The 25,302-nt window shown below is 38.5% G+C and overlaps 1 protein-coding gene across 1 annotated transcript in view; it reads right to left on the bottom strand.

The window, feature by feature from the left end:
* Positions 1 to 25,302, bottom strand: part of LOC111141420 (attractin) — a 151,671-nt gene that overhangs the window by 114,308 nt on the left and 12,061 nt on the right. The window lies entirely within an intron of this gene.

The raw sequence follows: 25,302 nt of genomic DNA, 5'->3' as shown, positions 1-25,302 counted from the left end.
GGTGAAAAGAATACTTGCCATAAACTTAAGAAAAGGGGGTACAAATACACTAAAACTAACAGGAATAAGCAAAAACATACCTAAATCTTTCTAGCTGAGACAAGAAATCCATACTTTGTACCATGAAAATGGCTACAAGAACTTACTTATAAATATGAGTTGGTTTTTAAAAAGTAAGATTACACAGTTACAGGTACAATTTAAGTGTATCTAATACAGTAACACTGTGGGGAACACAACTGAGATGGGCAAGCACATCAAGCTACAACACACAATGGACCCATCACACTCATCTTTTTCTGAAGGCAATCTACCACACCCCATGAGCAGTGTCCTCCAGAACCTGTCTTCCCTCACTCTTGCCAAGTCTGAAGTTTGTCAATATTTTTAGGTCTTGCCAATATGATAGGCATATCCTCATATCTCATTAATGTTTGGACTGCTACTAACCCTGAAGCTTGAATATCTTCTCATATGTTTTGGTCATTTGCATTTCCTCCTTTGTGAATTAAAATTCCATATTCTACGCCCACTCTGCCACCAAGTTGTCTTTTTCAAATTAATGTTTAGGAGCTCTTTTTATATTAAGGAGCTCCCATCTGCATGTTAAATACACTAAAAATATATTTTCTCAGTTTACTTTTTTCTTTATATTTTGTGTCTGTTATCTTTTGCTATATATAACTTTTTAATATTTAAGAAGGATGCTATTTCCTTCCTCACTGCTGTTTCTAGATCATTTTTCCTCCCTCTTCCATCACCAGTGTCAGCCTTTCTGAAATAGATGTTCTCCTCTGGATCTGCCTCCCCTACTTTCTGAGTTAACTACTGGCATCCCAGTTACTCCTTCTCACCCACTGATACTAGCATCTAGCTCACTGCCTTCCATTCAACTACATCAACATTCAAGATGTTCCAATCAGAACTCAAGCTCTCCATTTCTTAACTTCACCATTAACGGTCTTTTCCTCCACCCCACATGAGCCATCCACTCCTCTGGGCCCTGCCATTATCTGTGAGAGCAAAAGCACCAAAATCTTCATTTTAGGCATCCTATGCTATGAACACTATCTTTTGTCTCAAGTTCATTTAGCCTAGCTCCCCTTTTCCAGGAAGTCATCAGCCCTATGGGGACCTCCAATCCACTGATTTCTTCATGTTCATCACCCACCTCCCACACACTTGACTTTCCCCTTACCTATTTAAGATTCCATGGTCCATCACAATATCATCACCTGCAAATCCCTTGGCTTCTTTCCCCTTCTCTCCCTCTGCCGTACTTACCTGGATATTAATCTCTCCATGACTTACTCCCAATATCCATTTTACCCCCAAAATGTTAGTCTGAGCCAATTGTGGTGTTCTGTGTTCCCTGCCAATAACTGATTAGAAATATGTATCAGTTAAGATTAGGTTCTAGCCCAAATGACAGAAAAATGTAAATTGTAATGGCTTAACCAAGATATAAAGTCCAAAGAAATATAGAGCACCTACGGGATTTCTATAATCAACAGGGACCTAATGCTCTTCTACCTTGTTGCCCTGTCATCCTCAACATGTGGCTTCCACCTAATAATCCAAGACAGCTGCTCAAACTCCAGCTTTTATTCCCACATTCTACCCAGCAGGAAGGAAAAGAAAACAAGATGCACATCCCCTCCCTCTAAGTCAAGTAGGACAATTCCACTTACATCCCCTCAGCCAAAAGTTACTGACATATCTAAATGGAGAGGGAGGCTGGGAAATGTAGCCATTATTCCAGATGACCGTGTACTCAATGAAAAATCAGGACTCCCTTTACTAGCAAAGGGGAAAGAGGCCAAAAAGGTCACTGCTAGTCTCTGTCACAGCATGTAATCTAATACTTGGATGTGAGGGCAAATCTTGATGGAGAGCTTCCAGGAACTATTTTTTCATTCTTAAGAAAGACACTGTGGTAGACAGGGAGATATATCACATTAATCTCCCTTTTGAAGAAGGATTTACTGCCTCGTCAACAGGCAGCCTCCCAGTGTCAGTTTCTTCAGGAGTTGCCTTGCCCCAAGTCATGCCTTGCCCAGGGCAGCTCACACCATAAAGGGTAGAAAGGCTGGAGGAGCATTTCAATCCAATACTAAACAACTCTGACACACAATCCTTTGCTCTAAGCTCCCCTTTGTCAGGCCTGCATTGAAGTTCAACTTCTTCCTTTACCCAATTCTAATTCCTGCCCCTTCCTCTCACAGGTGTTATAACCAATTTGTGCCCCAAACTCCATCTCAGCAACACAGCCATCATGGTACGAGGTTGAACACAAAGCCAACACCAAGAATGACAAACCAAAGGAATGCAAAGGTCCATGAAAAGCAGTACCAACCAACCAACCACAGAGGCCTCTCCAGGTTTATGGGCTAATACAGTTCCCAATGGTTACTGGTTCATTGTGTATGTGTGTGTGGACACATTTAGGCCCTTTTAGCTTAGAAAGTTTTCTGGTTTTTTACTATGCTTGTTTTGCTCCCAAGAGTTTCTATGTATTTCATATACATAGACATACTCAGGCCTTGGCAAATCAGCATCACTTTTAGAAAAGAAATAGGTCATTTTAATTTTAAATATTCACTGAATATCTTTAAATCTAGCATTTATATAATTTTACAAATGACGAATAGCTACGATCACAGCCTTTTGTCAACTGAAGGACAATTCTCCCTTTGTAACTTCTCTCCCCAAGTACTCCCACTCACCCTACACTAAGATAAACATTTAACCACCTCATAAGCATTCTTAACTATTTTTCTTCATACTTATGAGCCCATGATATATGCACAGCTCTCTTCAATTAATGTTTGGCTACACAGTTATGCAAACTTTTCTGCATCTTCCTTTTTCTCACACAACAAAACTCTGGGAGAATCTCTTCAACCAACAGGTATGAGTCTCCATTCATTTTTTCCATGGAGCATTATCTTCTAACCTACTGGGATAGCATTTTTTTCTGCCTTTCTCCTAATAACATTCATTTTGTTTTCAGTCAGCTGGCATTATGCACATTGCTGCAATAAATATCTCTATACATATGGCCTTACTTGTGCTTTAATTTCTAAGAATAGAATCTTAGTAGGAGGATTACTGGGCCAAAGGAAGATGAATTTTAATTGTTAACCAAGCTGCCAAATTACTTCCAAAATGGCTGTAACAATTTACATTTACACGAGCAGGACGTGAGAGCATGCTCTTCTCCACGTCCCCTCCCCGCCCCCCATATTAGATATTCTTTTTTTTTTTTTTTTTAAAGATTTTATTTACTTATTTGACAGAGAGAGATCACAAGTAGGCAGAGAGGCAGGCAGAGAGAGAGGAAGGGAAGCAGGCTTCCTGCTGAGCAGAGAGCCCGATGCGGGGCTCGATCCCAGGACCCTGAGATCATGACCTGAGCCGAAGGCAGCGGCTTAACCCACTGAGCCACCCAGGCGCCCCCCATATTAGATATTCTTGTTTCTTTTACATGGTTAACCTGAAATTCTCTGTGTTCTAGTGAATGGCCAGTAGAGTCTTTATTGAAAGGGGAAGGTCAGGAGTATCAACTACACTTTCAGGTCAAGTTTAATATTATCACTGATGATGCAGGTACACACACTGGTACTGCCTGTGCTCACTTCACCAGCAGTCACACAAAGGCATCTGACTGAAACAGAAAGACTCTTCAACAATAGGAAACCAGATACAGAGAATTAGTAACTCCTTGCTTCTACCAAGTTCCCAATTCAAGAATACACTGGGGGTGATTCTGTACTACAAACATACAGGGAAAATAGGGGAACCCTCCATAGGAGGCAGGTTTCAAAGGAGCCATTATAATATTTCTTTTTAATTATTATTAAAGTACATTGGTATTATTACCAAGTAAAGTGGCCTATTTTAAAAAAAAAAAAACCACAAACCTCAACTTTTCTCACCTGTTTAGATTCTCTTTGTGGTCAAGTATGTTGGACATCGATAAAACTTTGATCAAAGTTCCTCGGACATTAAAAAAAAAAAAAAAAAAAAAAAAGACAATCTATCATAGGAATGTAAACCAGTACTGATTCATGTGTAATTCAGTTTATTGAATGCACTATTCAACTTCCTCATATTCTCCCCTGTGACCTACTAAATCTATTTCTGAGAAAGGTATATTGAAATCCCACACCATGACACATTTACCATGTTATTTTTGCCTTATTTAGCTATTTAGCCAAATAAGCTTATAACTTATAGATTGTCATAAACTGTCCCTTTTATCATGATAATAACCATTTATATAGTTTGATGTTCAGGTTTCATCTTGTCTATTATTATAATTACTGATTTCTTCTTGTTGTCTTCCTGGGCCATAGATCTTTATCCAATTCTTTATTTTTCATATTTCCTTATCAAATTTTCAAAAGTTTCTTTTTTCTAAACAGGACATGGTTAGGTTTTGTTTCTTAACCTAGCCTGACAGTTTTACTGGCATAATATAATTTTTCACATTTCATGTGACTGCTATACCGATTTGCTTCCTTCCAACCAAAATTTTAAATCAATCTTAGAGAGGAGCAATTTATATACAAATGGCATCTTAAATGTACAATTTCTTAAGTTGTGATAAGTGTATATACATGTGGAACCCTCCCAAACAGCACATAAGACAGATCTGTTACCCCCAAAAGTTCCTTCACACCACTTTGCAGTTAATCTCTCCCAACACTGATCTTATTTCCATCACTACAGACCAGTTTTATACAACATGATTTAATAAAAGCGTACAGAGATACTCTTGTGCCTTGCTTCTTTTGATCAGCCTGATGCTTCTCAGTATGATGTGTATGAGTAGTTGGTTCCGTCCCATTGCTGAGTAGCATTCTACTGCATGAATATACCACAGCTGGTTTATTCATTCTCCTGCTGATGGACACTTGGATTATGTAGTTACATGAATAAAGCTGCTAAGAACACTAGTGTACAAGCCTTTGTGTGGACACTCCTCTTGGATAAATAAGTAACAGTGAAATCACTGGATCAAAATTGATATATCAGATTTAAAGAAACTGCCATAATTGTTTCCTAAGTGGTTACACCATCTTATACTTCCATCATCAAGGAAGTAATAATATACTTCCTTAATCTTATGTTCCACTTGTGCTATTATCACTTTGCTGCTCCCAGGTCTCCCAGTAATCCCCTTGTCTCAAGCTCTGGTGAGATTCTCCCCATCGACTTAGCAACATATTGACCTTGTGGAGGTCAGGAAGATCTACTATATATCACACCATCCAGGATCTGAAACTTTACGGTCTCTGTCCCTTGCTACACTGGCCCGGCTATACACCAGTTCTCTGTCTGGGAGGATCACAACAGATCCTAGATCCTAGAGTTTCCTATAGGTCCCCCCAGCAAGCTGGTTCAAGAAAAGCAAAGTGCTTGCAGTTGTGAGAGCCAGGGAAGCAAGACTCATTGAGGCTGCCATGTTCCTATCAGGCTGCCATGTTCCTCACATCCCTCTTGGCTAAAATCCATTTATGTTTGGATTTTCTGTTGCTTTCAAGTAAAATCATCCCAACTACTAATTTTGCCAATTCTATGATGAAGCCTCTTCCCCTAATAGTTCAGAAATCAGGATATACTGTAAAGTCAATGGCATGTCACAGTTTAAAGGAAGTGGTTTTTCTTTCTTAGTGGTACACAAGATAAAGGTGCACTTTACATTCAATGGCATCTTAGCAAGTTGAAGTTACACGTACAGCAAAATTCTAAACCTGGTTGAACCCAACTCTGCTTACTCTGTATGTGCAACCAAGTAGCTGGCTAAAACTAGAGACACAACGTTGTGCTGACTGGTCTCACTTCACATTTATAAACACACATCTCAAATAGGTTCTCAGCACTATAGGACAACAATCCTTCCATTTTCCTGGCCAGCTCACTTTTATGCCTTATTATCTTTCAACTTCCCAAATCCTCTTCCCTCTTTCCAATTTCAACTGCTGATCAGTGGATTGCTTTACTCATTTCATGTGTATTTTCCCCCAGTGGAATGTAAACTTCATAACGGTAAAGACTTTTGTCTCTTCTGTTCTCTATTTCCAGTGCCTAGAAGCGTGCCTGGCATCTTAATGACACTAAGTGGATAGTGATAGAAGAAGAAATAAATTAGGAGAACTACATTTTCTTCCCATTACTAAATGCATGTGCTTTCCCCTGGTTACAATGGATAAACTATCTAAATTCATCTAGGGTTAAATCCTCTACCTGGGTCCAGAATTCTCTACTCAATCAAGGGCACCAGCAGAACAAACCTGATTCCAAACCCAACCCCACACTTCTCTCTACTGGATCAGCATGAGATGAGCTTTCGGATTTCCTTCTTAAAAAATGAATTTTCGGGGTGCCTGAGTGGCTCAGTGGGTTAAAGCCTCTGCCTTAGACTCAGGTCATGATCCCGGGATCCTGGGATCGAGCCCCGCGTGGGCTCTCTGCTCAGCAGGGAGCCTGCTTCCCCCTCTCTCTCTGCCTGCCTCTCTGCCTACTTGTGATCTCTGTCTAATAAATAAATAAAATCTTTAAAAAATAATAAAATAATAAACTTCCTTCATCTTATGTTCCACTTGTGCTATTATCACTTCTGTGCTTTTACAGCAAGTCTTGAGAATTATCTACTGTCACTGACAACTCTCTAACCTACTAATTTCTTACCCCGTTTCAGCTAGTTAGCTTTAACCCTAACTTCCCCAGCCCCCCAAAATCCCTTAGTTAAGGTATATGAGCCTTTGAAATAGTTGATGCCTCTTTCTTTAAAAAAGAAAATTTTTTTTCTTTATTTTTGCTAGGGAGAGAGAGGGAGCACAAGCGGCGGGGGTCAGGGGGGTATGGCAGGCAGAGGCAGGCTCCCCACTGAGCAGAAAGCTTGATCCCAGGACTGGGGACCATGATGGGAACCGAAGGCAGACGCTTAACCGAGTGAGCCACTCCAGCACCCAATGCCTCCCACTTTCTTAAAATACTTTTTGGGGCACCTGGGTGGCTCAGTGGGTTAAGCCTCTGCCTTCGGCTCAGGTCATGATCTCAGGGTCCTGGGATCGAGCCCCATATCGGGCTCTCTGCTCAGCAGGGAGCCTGCCTCCCTTCCTATCTCTCTCTGCCTGCCTCTCTGCCTACTTGTGATCTGTCAAATAAATAAATAAAATCTCTAAAATAAATAAATAAATAAAATCTCTAAAATAAATAAATAAATAAATAAATAAAATACTTTCTTCACTTGGTTTCCAAAACCCCCCATTCTCAATTCACAGCTTCTTCTCAGTCCCCTCTGATAAGCCCACCTTCTTGTCCCAGTCAGCCTCTAGTTATAGGAATGCCCCAGGGCTCCACCTCAATCTGCTTCTCTGCACGAAGTCATACTGATCTCATACTATCGAAAAACATTAAATACTACCTATATATATTTTTAATAATGGAATTTTCATCTCTGTGATAGTAACATCATTCTCCTGGTTATCCCAGGCAAAAACTATGAATAATACAAGCATATCCTCTGTTCAAAAAAAACTTTCATTTTTTTCCTTTCCAGTATTTATGACTTTTTTATTTTTCTGGCCTTATTGTAATTAGTTAAGATCTGTTATGACATGGAAAAGAATTGGTGATTGGTAAAAACTGGTGAGGTCTTGTTCTCAATCTCAGGGGAAAACTTTCAGTATTTCACCATATGTTCTTTGTAAAACCCTTAATACCAGATTAAGGAAGTACCTTTCTATTCCTAGTTTACTAAAGATTTTTAACATTAGTGAGTGTTGAATTCTAGTTTTTTTTTTTAAACTGTGTATCTAATGGTCATTTGCTTTTTCTCCCTTATTCTATTAATGCTGTGAATGATATTGATTTTTGAATATTAAATTGACACTGAATTTCTCAAATAAACCCAAGTTGATCATGATTCTTTTTATATTTTGCTGGATACAGTTTGCAAATATTTTAAATCTGTTTTACAGCTTCATAAGTTAAACTGACCTGCTTTTTATGTGTCAAGTTTTGATAACAAAATTATCTGTACAGGAAAGGAATTTCACCTATTTTCCTATCTGTAGGAGAGTCTAAGATTGGTGACATTTCTCTTGTAAAAGTTTGGAAGAATTTACTGGTAAAACCTTCTGGGCCTGGAGTTCTCTTTTATGCAAGTTGGTCTTACTAGAGTTTGCCATTTCATCTAAATTTTTCAAATTTATTGGAATAAACTTATTACTAATATCCTATGATTTTTCCAACGCATGTAGGATCTATAGTGATGTCCTCCTTATTACTGATCAGTAATTTGTTTTCTTTTTATCAATCTCTCTAGCAGCTTATCAATTTTGTCTTTTCTTTCATACATATACATTTTATTTAAATAATCTCTACGGCCATCCAGGCTCCCCTCAATTTTGTTTTTTCTGTTCTAATGACTTCGAGTATATTTTTGCAGTTTTTGTATTTTCTTGAGTTGAAAACAGATCACTGACTTCCAACCTTTCTTCTTTAGTGTATACATTTAAAACCCTTTCATTCTCAGCATTGCATCAGTTGTACCCATAGTTCTCATATTTAATATTTTCATTATCTTTCAGCTCAAAATTTCAAATTCCCAGGGTGATTTCCTTTTTGATTTATGATTATTTCGAAGAGCACAGTAACTATATGGTATAGTGTCCTCTGTATGTCAATTAGGACAAGTGTTTTAAAATCTTTGTTCTATTAATTACTGAGAGGAGTGTTAAGATATTTTTAACATCCATGGATGTTAAAAAAGCAGGAGGCAAACCTAATGAGGAGCAGTTTATATGCACGGTTTTAAGGTGTTTCCCCCATATTGCTTATAAGTTGCAAGGAGGAATAAAATAGATAGTTGGCGGGGGGGACAGACAACACCTCAAACAGGAGAATAAAATTAATATAAAAAATAAGGGAAATAGAGGTATCATACACCTCCAGGTATGAGATCCTGAGAAGGGCCAACCTTCACCTATGCAGTATTCTGACCAAGGATGTATAATTTGAATCTAACCATGAGGAAATATGAAACAAAAGCAAAATAAAGAACTGGATTAAAATGGGGGGGTATCTATCCATGAAAGAGTGTGAATATCATTTTTTTTTTAAAAAGGAAGAAAGGCAGTAGAAATGTTCTACATCAGGAGTCAGCAAATTACCGTCCTTAGGCTAAATCCTGCCTGCTGATTGTTCATGTAAATAAATTTTTTTGGAACACAGACAAGCCCTTTTGCTTACTTATTGTCAATGGCTACTTCATGTTACAAGAGCAGAAGTAACTGTACAGAGACAAAGCAGAAAATATTTACTATCTAGTTCTTTACAGAAAAGATTTGCTGACCCATGTTCTACATTAAAGCAGGCTACAGAGACATAACAATTAGTTGCAGTACCCAAACCTAGACTGGATCTGGTAATGGAAGAGGCGAAAGCAAATAATATAAAAGGACATTACTAGGTCAACTGACAAAATGTAGTACAAACAATATACTAGATAAAGGTACTATATCAATGTTAAGCATACTGAAGGCGAAAACTATACCACCTTAAGACTTAAGTCTCTTAAAATGATCACTACCCTTAGAAAATACACACTAAAGTATTTTATTTAAAGGGCCAAGAGCCATGAGATAGATCTCTCAAATGGTTCAAGAAAAACCACTGTATGTATGTGTGAAAAAGAGAGAGCACAAGAAAGTTCACAAATGACAGACTATTTTTCAGCCCTCTGTCTCTCAGTGCTTCTGCGTAGGAATGTTTTCCCAGCATACCTTATTCGTTGATTCTCTTTTCACCTGCATCTAAGATTCCTAAAATCAGTTACTGTATCTTCAGTTTCCGTTAATTCTTTTTTATATTTTCTCTTTACTGAAATTGTTTAAACTCTTAAAGCCATCATTTATTTCAAAGTCTGTTTCTAATCATTCTAATGGCTGACTCTTCTGTCTCTCCACTAATGTCCTTTTTCTGTCCAAGCCAGAACCCAACACTGCAGTTAGCTGTCATGTCTTCATGCGTCCCTGAACCTGTTTGTTTTTAACAATTTAAATTTTAGTTGAGATAATAGATTCACAATATAAGAAAGCATGCAGTTATAAGAAATAATACAGAGTGATTCCTTACATACTTTGACCAGGTTCCCTAAATGGTAACATTTTTTAAAACTACAGTAAAATATCACAACTAGAATACTGACGTTGATAAGTCAATCTTATTCAAATGTCCACAGTTTTACTTATACTCACGTGTGTGTGTATATGTGTGTGTTTAAGTTTTGCACAATTCTGTTACCTGTGTAGGTTCATGCATCTACCACCAGTCAAAATACTAAATGGATCCAGCACAACGATTCCTCATACTGCCCCTATGTAACCATACAGCTCCCTCCCACATCCTCCCCCCCACCCAACAACCACTTTACATTCTTAACCCCCGGCAACATTTAATCTGTCACTTTATCTTTAGGCAATGTTCCTTTTTATCTCTATAATTTTCTTTGCTCTAAAGCATAATCTGTCAGTTATTAGCATAACCATTCCTACCCTTTATTTTTTTCAATTAATTCTAGCATGGTATATGTTTTTCATTCTTTTACTTTCTACCTACATATGTTGTTGAATTTGAAGTGACTTTCCTACAAGCAGCATGTAGTTGGATCACATTTTTTCATCCAATTTGCATTTCCATTTTAGGTAATTATTACATTTATAGTAATTACAGATATGTTAAGGCTTAAGTCAGCCACTCTATTATTTGCCTTATATTGTTTTCGCTGGTTCTCATTCTGTTTCTCTCTTTTTGTCTTTCTGTGGGTCATCTGAACATTTTTTAAGATTCCGTCTTTATTTATTTATATTGTTTTTATCTTTTTGTGTATTTTCTTCATAGTTACTATTGGCACCAGAATGCACACATGTGACTTAGAAAAATCTACTGGTAATAATGTTCTACCACTTCCATTTAGGTCCTTTATCTTCACCATTTTATTTTTTAAAAGATTTTATTTATTTATTTATTTGAGAGAGAGTACACGCATGAACTGGGGGGAGAGGGGAGCAGTGCATGGGGAAATCTCAAGCAAACTTCCTGCCCAGCCCAGAGACTGATGTGGGGCTTGACCCCACAGCCCCAAGATGACAAACCCAGCCAAAACCAAGAGCTGGACGCTCACCTGACCCACACAGGAGCCCCTATCTTCACCACTTAAAATATCATCATATTTAGTATGAGATGGTTTTAAAAAACTTTATTTGAGAGAGAGAGGGGGGAGGGAGAAAGAGAATCTCAAGCAGACACCCCACTGCGCAAGGAGCCCAACACGGGGCTCGATCATACGACCCCAGGATCATGACGTGAGCTGAAATCAAGAGTCGAATGCTTAACCGACTGAGCCACCCAGGCATACCCAGTTTTATATTTTTTATTCAGTCATCAAATATGATTGCGAACACTCAGGAGGATTCTCCATTGTTCTTTTTTCTTGATGCTACACAATTGACTCTTTTATCATTTCTCTCCTGCTCAAAGAACTTCCTTTAGCCAATCTTTAATGAAAGATCTGCTAGCAACAAATTCTTTTCATTTTCTACCATCTGATAATGTTTATTTCCCTTTAATTCCTGAGGGACAGTTTTGCTGAATACAGAATTCACAAATGACAGTTGTATAATTTCAACACCTGAGAAATAGTGTGCTGTTTCCACTGGCCCCAATGCTTCAGATGAGAAATCTGTTATCTGCATGGGTGTTCCCCATAGTTTCGCTCTGGCTTTCAAGACTTCTTCTTGGCCCTTAGGTTTCTAGGCTTTTACACTGTATATATTTACATAAGTATATACTTACATACTATTCGTATATACTTAACCTAAGTATATACTTATACTGTATTTATTTATACATGTTATATATACTACACATATTTAAGTAAGTATATACTTCTCTATTTTTAAGTATATACTTGATCTATTTGTCTATTCTTTCGCCAATACCAACTATCTTGATTACTGTAGCTCTATAGTAAGTCTTGAAGTCAGGTAGTGTTGGTCCTCCAACTTTGTTCTCCTTCAATATTGTGCTGACTACTCTGGGTTTTTTTTTCCTCTCCATATAAATGTTAGAATCAGTTTGTCAATATCAACAAAATCACTTACTGGGATTTTGACTGTATAGATCAAGTTGGGAAAAAGGGAAGAACTGATATCTTGACAATATTGAGCCTTCTCTGGGCACTTGGGTGGCTCAGTGGGTTAAGCCGCTACCTTCGGCTCAGGTCATGATCTCAGGGTCCTGGGATCGAGTCCCACATCGGGCTCTCTGCTCAGCAGGGAGCCTGCTTCCCTCTCTCTCCCTGCCTGCCTCTCTGTCTACTTGTGATCTCTGTCTGTCAAATAAATAAATAAATCTTAAAAAAAAAAAATATTGAGCCTTCTCACCCATGAGCAGGGAATATATCTCCATGTACTTAGTTCTTTGATTTTGTTCATTAGAGTATATAGCTTTCCTCATACAGATCTTCTACACATTTTGCTAGACCTACGCCTAAGTATTTCACTTTTGGTGGCACTAATATAAATGGTATTGTGTTTTTAATTCCAAATTCCACTTCTTCATTCCTGGTATATAGGAAAGCAACCGAATTCTGTGTATTAACCTTGTATCTATCTCACACATTTAGATTTCAAGAGTCCAATTATGATGCATCTTGGTGGGGATTTGAGCTTTTCTTGTATGAGGTTCACAATTTCTTGGATTTGCAGGTTTCTTTTGCCAAATTTGGCACATTTTCAGCCATTATTTCTTTTTTTTTTATATAAACATATAATATATTTTTATCCCCAGGTGTACAGGTCTGTGAATCGCCAGGTTTACACACTTCACAGCACTCACCATAGCACATACCCTCCCCAATGTCCATAACCCCACCCCCTCTCACCCAACCCCCCTCCCCCCATCAACCCTCAGTTTGTTTTGTGAGATTAAGAGTCACTTATGGTTTGTCTCCCTCCCAATCCCATCTTGTTTCATTTACTCTTCTCCTACCCCCTTAATCCCCCATGTTGCATCTCCTCTCCCTCATATCAGGGAGATCATATGATAGTTGTCTTTCTCCGATTGACTTATTTCGCTAAGCATGATACCCTCTAGTTCCATCCAAGTCGTCAGACATTACTCCTTTTAAAAACTCTTTCAGCCCCACTCTCATGCCTTTCTGGGACTCCAATTATACAAGTGTTAGATCTTTTGCCCCAAAGATCATTTTGTCAAGTCTATTTCCTCTCTGTTGTTCAGACTGCGGGATCTCTATTGTTCAGTTCTCAAGTTTACTGATTTTATCCTCTATTACTGTCATTCTACTAATTGAACCCATCTAACAAGTTGGGGAGGGGGCGTTATTGTTATTGTGTTATCCAATTCTAAAATTTCCATTTGGTTCTTTCTAATTTCATTTGTAATTTGGTTCTAATTAATTTTACTTAGGTCTTTGATGAGATTTTGTACTTTTATTTCTTTCAAGACAATTTTTAATTGATTTTAAAGCATTTTTATGACAGTTGATTTAAGATTTTTGTGAAAAAATTCTAATATCTGATTTATCTTGGGTTGGTATCTGTTGATTACCTTTTCTAATTCAAGTTGCAATTTACTTTGTTCTTGGTATGACAAGTCATTTTCTCTTGTATCTTGAATATGTTGTCTATTATGTTAGAAGTCACTAACATATGGTCTCATAAGATTTTATTTTAGCAGGTAGTCACCCCGTTTAGTTTTAGCATATGGATCTTGACCCAGTTTTCTGGGCTATTATTCCAATGGCAGATTAATTTTCAGAGTCTCTGTGTTGTTATCTGCCCCACACTGCTTATCTGGTACTACTGTGCTCCCAGGCATCCCTGCCAGTGCTGCCAGAGGGGATGAAAGGAGTTTCCCCAAGCCAGGCTGCCAGGTGCCTCTTCATGGGGGAGGAGTGTGATGGCCCTAGGTTCCCCCCTGCTTCCCAGCATCTCTGAGCAGTAAAGGCAACTCTTGAGGCCACAGAGAAAAAGAGGCCTCCCAGAACAAGCTGCTTCCCATAGCTGGGTCCCTCTTGCCAGTTCCACCCACCTGCCCCTGTATACCTCTGGCTAGGGGAGAAAAAACTCGGGCCCACATAACCAAAGAGACTACCCAGCACTAAGCTACTTGCAGCTGTGTCCTTTTTGCCAGTAGTGTTCACCCTGGTATCTTTAGGTGGGGGGAGGAGATCCTGAAGTCCTCAAGCACAAAGATGCTTCTCAGACTAGAATCCTCGCTACAGCTGAGTCTCTCTCCCTAGTTCTGCCCATTTGCCTTGATAGCTCTCAGTGGAAAAGGAAAGTCTCAAGACAAGTGGGAAAAAGAGTGCTTTGTCTCCACACTTATATTCAGTGGGATTCCTAACTGATCCCCCTTGTTGATGATATTAAGCTTGCCTGATGTTTTCAGAGGGAATTCCATTTGATTCATGGAAGAAATGAGCCTACCTGGACTGCATTCCATTGCTAAGTCAGAGGGTCAGGAAGCACTGGGTCTGGGAGGCCTTCTTCTGTTGGGTGGGAGGATGCAAGACATGCTATAGCTATACTGTTCTTCTAGTCCTGTGGTCTCAAACCAGCTTCTTCTTACAACCTTTCAGAGTTGTCCTTTGGGGACGCCTGGGTGGCTCAGTTGGTTAAGCGGCTGCCTTCGGCTCAGGTCATGATCCCAGCGTCCTGGGATCGAGTCCCATATCGGGCTCCTTGCTCGGCAGGGAACCTGCTTCTCCCTCTGTCTCTGCCTGCCTCTCTGCCTACTTGTGATCTCTCTCTCTCTCTCTCTCTCTTTCTCTCTGACAAATAAATAAATAAAATCTTTAAAAAAACAAAACAAACAAACAAAAAAAAACCATGTCAGAGTTGTCCTTTGATTGTCTTCTGCACCTGTTTCAGGATTTATAGCTAGACTTAGCAGAGAAAATGCATCTACACTATCTCATCTGTACTGGAAATCTCCCTATGAGTCTGCTTCAATTATGTTTTCTCTCTTGATTTTTAGCCAATTCTTTTGTCTTTATTAAATATCTGGTTATTTTTTATTTAATGCCAGGCTGTTCTATAATATACTATGTTATAAACATACATATAATATAGTTACATGTAAATACATATTACATATTCTCAATAATATATAAAAATTATACAGATAACTTGAATCAATGGTTGATGGTGTCTTTCTCCAGAGCAAACTTTTATCTGCTTCTGGAAGCAATACAGCTAGGAGCAGGTCTCCTTAATCCAATCAAGGACTGAGGTGATCTGAAAGCTGACTTCAGCCTTTGTGAAAGCTAATCCTTAAGGTGCATCCTATCCTTCAGAGTTCCCCACTAACAGCCTGGGCTGGTTTCCAGTGCCTTTCCTTCTCTGCAGGCCCTGAACCCTAATTTTATCCCCCAACTCTGTGTAACTACCAAAATCTCTACTTAGAATCTCAGCCTCTCTGCCACCACTTTGTTCAACCTCTTACATACACATTTCAAATCAGCCAGTCACTCCAAGGGAAAAGGTATACTGAAATCTGGCCTCACCCCTCTGAGCTTTCCTTCTCCAAAATATGTATACCTCAAGTCCTTGCTATCTGCCATGCTTACTTTCCAAAGTCTTTAAACAGGTTTTTTTAAAAAAAATATTTTCCAGTTTTTCCAGTTGTTCTCAGTTGGGAGTGTCAGCTTAGAAAAAGGTATTCTACCACCGATATGAACAGAAATTTCCCCAGTAGTTTTGTGATAGAAAAAGATGTTTCAAGCTCATTTTATAGACTTCCTGGCTCCCTTTTTCCAAGGTACCCAATGTTCCTTCTAGTGGGAATTATTTAGAGAACAGAGTCTGGAATTAGAAATGCTTAATGCTGTCCAGGTGGGTTTCTGAGATTTTTCTTAGTAGAGAGAACTAGGAAATATATATATATATATATTTTTAAGATTTTATTTATTTATTTGTCAGAGAGAGAGAGAGGGAGAGAGAGCAAGCACAGGCAGACAGAATGGCAGACAGAGGCAGAGGGAGAAGCAGGCTCCCTGATGAGCAAGGAGCCCGATGTGGGACTCAATCCCAGGACGCTGGGATCATGACCTGAGCCGAAGGCAGCTGCTTAACCAACTGAGCCACCCAGGCGTCCCAAGAACTAGGAAATATATTTTTTAAAAAGAAAATACAGGGGTGCCTGATTAGCTCACTTGGCAGAGCACATGACTCTTGATCTCAGGGTTGTAAGTTCAAGCCCCACTTTGAGGATGAAGGTTACTTAAAAAAATAAACAGAATAGAAAAGAAAATACATCATGAGTTCATACTGATAAATTCTGAGTCAAATTTAGGATCCCAGAATTCTTACCCAATTTCTCTGATTTTATCTCTTTTCCACACCAAAATCTATGGCCTCCATTCAATGTCACTATCTACTTGCTTACAAACATATAACACATATTATAATACAATAACAATATCAATATTATTACCAATTACTATAATAATCTGATTACTAAAACCAGCTTATATCTTTGCAGTTCTTTGTCTTTAGGGGCATATACTATTAGAAACTTACAGTCAAATTACTATGTTTCAGTCTCTTGAAATACTCTATGCTTCAGCCGAGAGCTTCAGCTCACTTATTTCATTTTGCATTTGATTTTTTTGAATTGGTTTTTTCCTCTCGTTTAACTTATTCTTGTTTTATAATATGGTAAAGCATTTACATGACTCTAAAGTCTAACCCACAAAACACAAAGTATATTCTAAGTCTAGATTCTGTACCTATTTCTTCTACCCAACTCCCTCCTTCTCCTTCGAGTAACCATTCTTGTTAGTTTCTGATTTACCATTCCTTTGGTGGGTCTATGTAGATATATGACAATATATATTTACATGTTTATAGGCCCCTTTCTTTGAAAACTGGTAGCATACAATACCACTGTCCTGCTCTTTATTTTTTTCATTAAACAATATATTCTCAAGATGACCACATAGCATATACAGAGATAGTCTTTGTTCCTTTTTACAGCTACTCCCTTTATAGTACTCCATTGTGTGGATATGTTGTATTTTACCTAAATGATCTGAGCCCTGACTAAACTGCTATTCAATTTTGCTTCATAATTTAAATTCACATAAAAATTCAAGTGGTCTTACTGCGATGGCCAGATCAACTAATTTGCTGCTGCGATTCTGGCCTTTGCTATCACAGCTTTAGCAAAGAAGCTAACCACATAAGCAAGAAGCCAAAGGCATGAACAAAGCCCCTACTCAAACCCCTGATAGAGTTCTCAACTAGAATACACATCAAAATCAGCCACAGATCTTTAAAAAAAACAAATGATGGAGCCCCTCCCACCTGGGATCTAGCATTGCATTAGTGTCTTTAAAAGCTCCACAAATGATTTTTTTTAAGATTTTATTTTTTAATTTATTTGAGGAAAGGAGAGTGAGAGTGTGCATATGCACAAGTGGGGGGGAGAGGGAGAAGCAGCTTCCCTGCTGAGCAGGGAGCCAGATGTGTGGCTAGATCCCAGGATCACAACCTGAGCCAAAGGCAAGCACTTAATTGACTGAGCCACCCAGGCACCCCAATGATTCTAATACATATGACAAATTAAGAACAAATCTTCCATATATGGTCTTGGAATTTCTAGATATTAAAGTAGCTGAATTCTTAGAACTGAAACACTGAAAATATTTCCACATCCAAAGTTTCATCTTCAGTCAAAAATGTTTTATCTAGGGGCACCTGGATGGCTCAGTGGGTTAAGCCTCTGCTTTCGGCTCAGGTCATGATCTCAGGGTCCTGGGATCAAGCCCCACATAGGGCTCTCTGCTCAGCAGGGAGCCTGCTTCCTCCTCTCTCTCTCTCTCTACCTGCCTCTCTGCCTACTTGTGATCTCTGTCTGTCAAATAAATAAATACAATCTTTAAAAAAAAAAAGTTTTATCTAATTCCTTAAAATCAAAATACAATGAGGGGCGCCTGGCTGGCTCAGTTGGTGGAGCATGTGACTCTTGATCTTGGGGTTGTGAGTTCGAGCTCCACACTGGGTGTGGAGATTACTTAAATAAGTATTTTTTTAAAATACAATGAAAAAAGTTCATCATGAAAATTCATTCATACTAATGACCCTAACATGTAATGAATTAAGCATTTGTCCTAATTAGTTATAAATAAATCTACAACTATAATAAGTCATATAACACAACAAACGAGTGCTATATGCTTAAATGTTTAGGATATCCTACCGTACTCAGCCATGATGATAATTAAAACTACCCACAAAATAATATGGCTCTCTTATATTTTTAAAAAATAATAAATCATCTATCTTGAAAGACTCAATGAGCAAACGGTTCTCCAAAGAAGACATACAAATGGCCAAAGACACATTGAAAAAATGCTCAACATCACTCAGCATCAGGGAAATACAAATCAAAACCACAATGAAATACCACCGCCTATCAGTCAGAAGAGCTAAAATTAACAAGACAGGAAACAACTAATTTTGGCGAGGATGTAGAGAAAGGAACCCTCTTACACTGTTGGTAGGAATGCAAGCTGGTACAGCCACTCTGGAAAACAGTATGGAGATTCGTCAAGAAGTTAAAAATTGAGCTACCCTACAACCCAGCAATTGCACTACTAGGCATTTACCCCAAAGAAACAAATGTAGTGATCCAAAGGGGCACCTGCACCCCAATGTTTATAGCAGCAATGTTCACACAACCAAATTGTGGAAAGAGCCAAGATGTCTATCAACAGATGAATGGATAAAGAAGATGTGGTGTGTATATATATACCATGTGTGTGTATACACACACACACATACACATACACACATAACGGAGTATTACTGAGCCATCAGAAAGGATGAATACTTACTATTTACATAGATGTGGATGGAACTGGAGGATATTATGCTGAGTGAAATAAGACAATCAGAGAAAGACCATTATCATAGGTTTCACCCATATGCAGAACATAAGAAACAGCACAGAGGACCATAGAGGAAGGGAGGGAAAACTGAATGGGAAGGCATCAGAGAGGGAGAAAAACCATGAGACTCTTAACTGTAGGAAACAAACTGGGAGTTATTGGAGGGGAGGTAGGCGAAGAGATGGGGTAACTGGGTGATGGGCATTAAGAGGGCATGTGATATGATGAGCACTGGGTATTATACACAACTGATGAATTACTGAACACTACATCTGAAGCTAATGATGTACCATATGTTAGCTAATTGAATTTAAATTAAAAAGTAAGTAGGTAACTTAAGAGAAAAAAAAAAAGAAAGACTCAAAAAAATTAAGGGACAACTGTTTTGGTCAAATCCTGGGCTCTGTCCTGGAGTTTTCCTGGATGCAATTCTCCATGATTCCCCTTACAGGTAATCACATCTGCATTCATGGCTTCACCTACCATCTATGCTGGTAACTACTTGAGCTACATTTCCAGCACAAAGCTAGACCCATGTTTCAGACAAATACTTCCTATGTCAAAAAATTAAAGTAAAAGAAACTTTCTTCATTTTCCCCAACATTTTGTCATCATGCACCCTATCTTTCAAAACTTATCAACTGTTCCTTTGCTTCACCCCATTCATTCAGCTACAAAACCACTGCCATTTTGGCCTTCTTCTATCTCCACTGCCACTGCCAATGCCCTTTTTCAAATTCCCCTAGTCTAAGTTTAATCTCCTGCAACAGCTCAGCCTAGCTCCCTGCTCTGGCCAGTTCTCCACAGAATAATCCATCATCTTCCTCAAAGGCCAATCTGATCGTGTCAAACCTACCCGGAAACCTTTGCCCGCCTTAGCACTATATACAAAGTCCATCACAATCCAACCCCTCCTTACCTCTCCTGCTGCATCTCTAGCCCTGCTCCCCAGACTCAGCAGCCCAAACTGCCACAATACTGAATGTCACTCTTCTCCCTCAACTCACCTGTCCTGAAGTTCCCATGACTTAGCACATCCTTACTATCCCTATATCTTCCCTCCCTCTTGCTTCCCCACCAGTAAACTCCTACTAAACACCCTTTCAGATCTCAGTTCAAATGTCCACGGGAACTCTGGAAACTGTGCCCACTGTTTCAGATGCTAGCTAAGTGATCCCTTCTCTGTCTTCAGACTTATCATGTGGTCTGTTATTGATACAGAGAAACATCCCTGCCCACTCGCCAACCATGATTTTCTCAAGGACATTATCTCATTTGCTTCTTTTTCTCCAGTGCCTAAAATATCACAGGTGTTCATGTAACATTTGCTGCCTAATGGGTAACAATACCAATTCCAGCAAAGTTCACAACAACAAAAATTCTCAAGTTCTTACTACCACCAGCAGCTTACTACAAAGAAAGTCCAGGATAAACTCCTATATGTATCTATGATATTCTAGAGAGAAGAGCATTTCAGAAGCTAAAAGACTAAAGGTAGAGCCTTTGTTCAAAGACATCTAAACACTGACTTGGCTCTATTTCCTCAGATAAGGAGGTGCCTTGTGGATGCCTAGTTTGGCTCAAGAACTAGGAAAGTCTGAGAATTTATGTTAAGCATTTCCTTAAACATCCATATGAAGAGTATTTGTATTGTGTCTTGAATACAAATAGAAATGAAGGGGTGTCTGGCTGGCAGAGTCAGTTAAGTGTCTGACTCTTGGTTTTGGCTCAGGTCTTGATCTCAAGGTCATGAGATCGAGCCCCAAGTCGGGCTCTGCGCTCAGTGTAGAATCTGCTTAAGACTCTCTATCCCTCTCCATCTGCCCCTCCCCATCCCCATGCTCCCTTGCTCTTTCAAATAAGTAAATAAATCTTTAAAAAAAAAATAGAAATGAAAACTCAGAGCCTAACAGGGTAGTACAACAGCAAAAACTGAGAGTTCCAGAATCAATAAAACTCAACCTTGCAAAGAAACCAGGAGCCAAAAAATATGACTCTGACACAAGCTATATTTGACTCTGCTTTGTGTGGACCCCTTGTTTCTTACAGTTTTCTAGATACATTATTAGCTAATAATTTGAAATGTTAAATTAATCTTGTGGGAGGGATATCTCTTTCCATTCAACTATAGTCCACCTGAAATGATAAAACGGCTCCATTCTCCTAAGCTCAAAATGTTGGTGTGACATTTGTTAGCTTCTCCCTCTATTTTACCCGCTTCATCAAGTGTATGACCAACTCATGATACAACTGCCATGAAAGCCTTCCTAAGATTCTTCCCTTCATCTCCATTCCCACTGCTGTGCTCTACCCCAAGACCAAAATAATTCATAGTAGTCTTACTGCCAAAGACCTTGGCTATCTTCACAGCTTCAGAGACCTGCCCACAAAGTCTACTAAGCACCCCACAGCCAGAACAACATTCCTAGAGCACCGATGTCACCATGTTACTACCCTTGTCAAGTGTATACAATGACTGCACAGACAAGGCTTCTCAGGTTTATGTTTACCAAAGGGGGGAAAAAAGGAATATGATTTATACTGAACTTTGTCTCATTCTAGCAGTAAGTTATATTATCCATAGTTTTTTTTTTAAGTACTAGCCATCTCAATAAGACATGTTTTTCCAACAAAAATCTACCTAATATGTTTAAATATTATTTCTAAAATGTCCATTACATTTATATGGTTTGTTCAAAGATGCACTAAAAATAATCATAATGATCAGTTAATTCAGAAAAAAAATCTTCACGTAAGGTCTCACAGTAACATAAAACTGAAAAAAAAAGGGGCGCCTGGGTGCCTCAGTGGGTTAAAGCCTCTGCCTTCGGCTCAGGTCATGATCCCAGGGTCCTGGGATCGAGCCCCACATCGGGCTCTCTGCTCAGCAGGGAGCCTGCTTCCTCCCTCTCTCTGCCTGCCTCTGCCTACTTGTGATCTCTGTCTGTCAAATAAATAAATAAAATCTTTTTTAAAATTTAAAAAAAAAACTGAAAAAAAATCATTTATATACTAATCCTCGTTTTGAAGAAATATAGCATACTCAACTATCTTCAATATAGAAATATATTAGAATAAAATCCTAAGGCAGAAATACACATACACAAATTAGTGCATGAAAACTGGTAAAATCTGAATAAGACTGATGAAATTATATCAATGCCAATTTTCTGGTTGTGCTCATACACTACTATTATGCAAGTTGTTACCATTAAGAGAAACAGGTGAGAGGAAAGGAGATCTCTGTACTATTTCTTACAACCTTATGTGAATCTGCAATTATCTCAAAATAAAACATTAAAAAAATTATATAGGAGGATTTGGAAACATATTACAAAGTAATCAAGATAAGCTGGTACTGACCAAAGAACAGACAAACAGGTCAACAGAATGTAACTGACAGTCTGAAATAGACCCATACATCTAGAGTCAACTGACAAGGGACCCGGGACCAGTCAATAGAGAAAAAAATAGTCTCTTCAATAAATGTCACTAGAACAACTGAATATCCACATACAAAAGAATATAAAGTACCTACCTCACAGCATGTACAAAAATTAATTCAAAACAGATCAAAGACCAAAATGTAAGAACCAAACCCATAAAACTATTAAAAATAAAACAGATGTAAATCTTCATGATTTACATGATTTGGATTAGTAAATGTTTTCTCAAATAAGACACTTAAACCACAAGCAACCAAAGAAAAAATATATAAATAAGACTTCACCAAAATTAAAAACTTTTGTATGTCAAAAGACACTCTCAAGGTTGTCTTCTTTTGTGAAAAACAACCAAAAAATTAACAGAAATTGATTGTAAATCACATGTCTGATAATATTAGAATATCCAGAATATATAAAGAACACTTGCAACTCAACAATAAAAACCTATATAAAAACCCAATAGGACCTAATTTTAAAATGGGCAAAGGACGGAAGAAATAATGCTGAGTGAAATAAGTCAAGCAAAGAGAGTCAATTATCATATGGTTTTGCTTATTTGTGGAGCATAAAGAATAACACGGAGGACATGGGGAGATGGAGAGGAGAAGTGAGTTGGGGGAAACCGGAGGGGGAGATGAACCATGAGAGACTATGGACTCTGAGAATCAAACTGAGGGTTTTGGAAGGGAGGGAGGTGGGAGGTTGGGTGAACCTGGTGGTGGGTATTATGGAGGGCACATATTGCATGGAGCACTGGGTGTGGTGCATAAACAATGAATTCTGGAACACCGAAAATAAATTTTAAAAAATAAATTTTTTTTTAAAATGGGCAAAGGATCAGAGTAGACATTTCCCCAAAGATGTATAATGGCCAATAAACACGTGAAAATACACTCAAAATCAACAGACATTAAGAAAATGCAAATCAAAGCCACTGTGGATATAAGCTACACTCACTAGGATGGCATAAAATCACAGAAAGTAAGTACTGGTGAGAATGTAGAGAAAATGGAACCCTCATAAATTCCCGGTAAGAATGTAACTGGTGTGGTCTCTGTGAAAAAGGCTTGGCACTTCTTTAAAAAGTAAAACACTGAAGGGCACCTGGGTGGCTCAGTCAGCTAAGCATTGGACTCTTTATTTCGGCTCAGGTCTCAGGGTCATGAGATCAAGCCCTGTATCAGTCCTGTGCTGGGCATGAAGACTGCTTGGGATTCTCTCTCTGCCCCTCCCGGTTCCACCCTCTCTCAAAAAAAAAAAAAAAAAAAGTAAAACACTGAGTTACCACATGACCCAGCAATTCCATTCGTAGGTGCACATCCAAGAGACATACTCAGATGTCCACACAAAAACTTGTACATGGACGTTCATAGCAGCATTACTCTCAATAGCCAAAAGATGAAAACTACCTAAAATGTTCATCAACTGAGGAATGGATAAATAAGAAGTGGTTTACACATACAATGGAATATTATTCAGCCACAAAAAGGAATGAAGTACTGATCCATGATGCAAAGATGTAATCTTTCAAACATGGTAAGTAGAAGTCAGTCAAAACAATCACATATTGTATGATAACATTTACATGTGATGTCATGTGATTACATGTGATGTCATGTAATTGTCAACAGACAAATCCATGGACAGAAAGCTGACTGTCAGGGGTTGGGAGGAACAAGGAATGGGAAGTGGATGCTAATAGGTACAGTGTTTTCACCTGGCATAATGAAAATATTCTTGAATTAGATCATGATGATGGTTGCACAACTTTATGAATATACTAAAAGTCACTGAACTGTGCACTTTAAAGTGGTGAGCTTTAGGACATGTGACATCTAAATCAGTGTGCAGAATTCATAAGCCAGAAAAGAATTATAAAATTATATGGGGTTATTTGAGTGAAAATAAGAATTTAAGCAAAAAAAAAAAAAAAAAAAAGGAACAGTACAAAAATTGACTTAAAGAAGACTGCACATGTATTTTTTTTTAAAGATTTTATTTATTTATTTGAGAGAGAAGGAGAGACAGAGAGCATGAGCAGTGGGGAGGAGGCAGAGGGCAGAGGGAGAAGCAGGCTCCCCTCTGAGCAGGGAGCCCAAAGCGGGACCCAATCCCAGGACCCTGAGATCATGACCTGAGCTGAAGACAGAAGCTTAACCAACTGAGCCACCCAGGTGCCCCCACACATGTATTTTTTTTAAATGAAAGGGGACGGTTATCAAATTGCTATGGACTTTGGTTTCTATCCGATAAATTTTTTAAAATAACATAATTTTTTTGGTAACTATTCTTTGCAACTATATAAATCCCTTTTTAAAAAATGATATATGTCAACAGTCTGTCAACCTAAAAGTATGCAAGGAAGTAAAAAGAATCTTAAAATTATTTTGGAGGTGCTTCAGAAGTTTGAAGAGAACTACCTGATATAAAAATCATACACAGGTACACGAAGAAATATGTAAAGAATATTTATTGTAAAAAAAAAAAGGAATATTTATTGTAGCTGTTTTGGTAACAGGACAAGTTGGAAAAATCTAAATGACTGTCAGCAGGAGAATGAGTAAATAAGTTGGAGTTCTATACTGAATATAGCTATGAATCAACTAGAACTACAGTTATCAATACACACAAATCTCAAAAGCATTTAAAAATGGGGCTTTGGGGCGCCTGGGTGGCTCAGTGGGTTAAGCCGCGGCCTTCGGCTCGGGTCGTGGTCTCAGGGTCCTGGGATCGAGCCCCGCATCGGGCTCTCTGCTCAGCGGGGAGCCTGCTTCCCCCTCTCTCTCTGCCTGCCTCTCTGCCTGCTTGTGATCTCTCTCTGTCAAATAAATAAATAAATAAATAAATAAAAATCTTAAAAAAAAA

This window comes from Enhydra lutris, unplaced genomic scaffold (assembly GCF_002288905.1).
Source record: "Enhydra lutris kenyoni isolate GAN:26980312 unplaced genomic scaffold, ASM228890v2 scaffoldscaffold6, whole genome shotgun sequence".
Lineage (NCBI taxonomy): Eukaryota > Metazoa > Chordata > Mammalia > Carnivora > Mustelidae > Enhydra > Enhydra lutris.
Note: the sequence above shows the minus strand (reverse complement) of the source record. Positions and strands in the feature narration are given on the sequence as shown.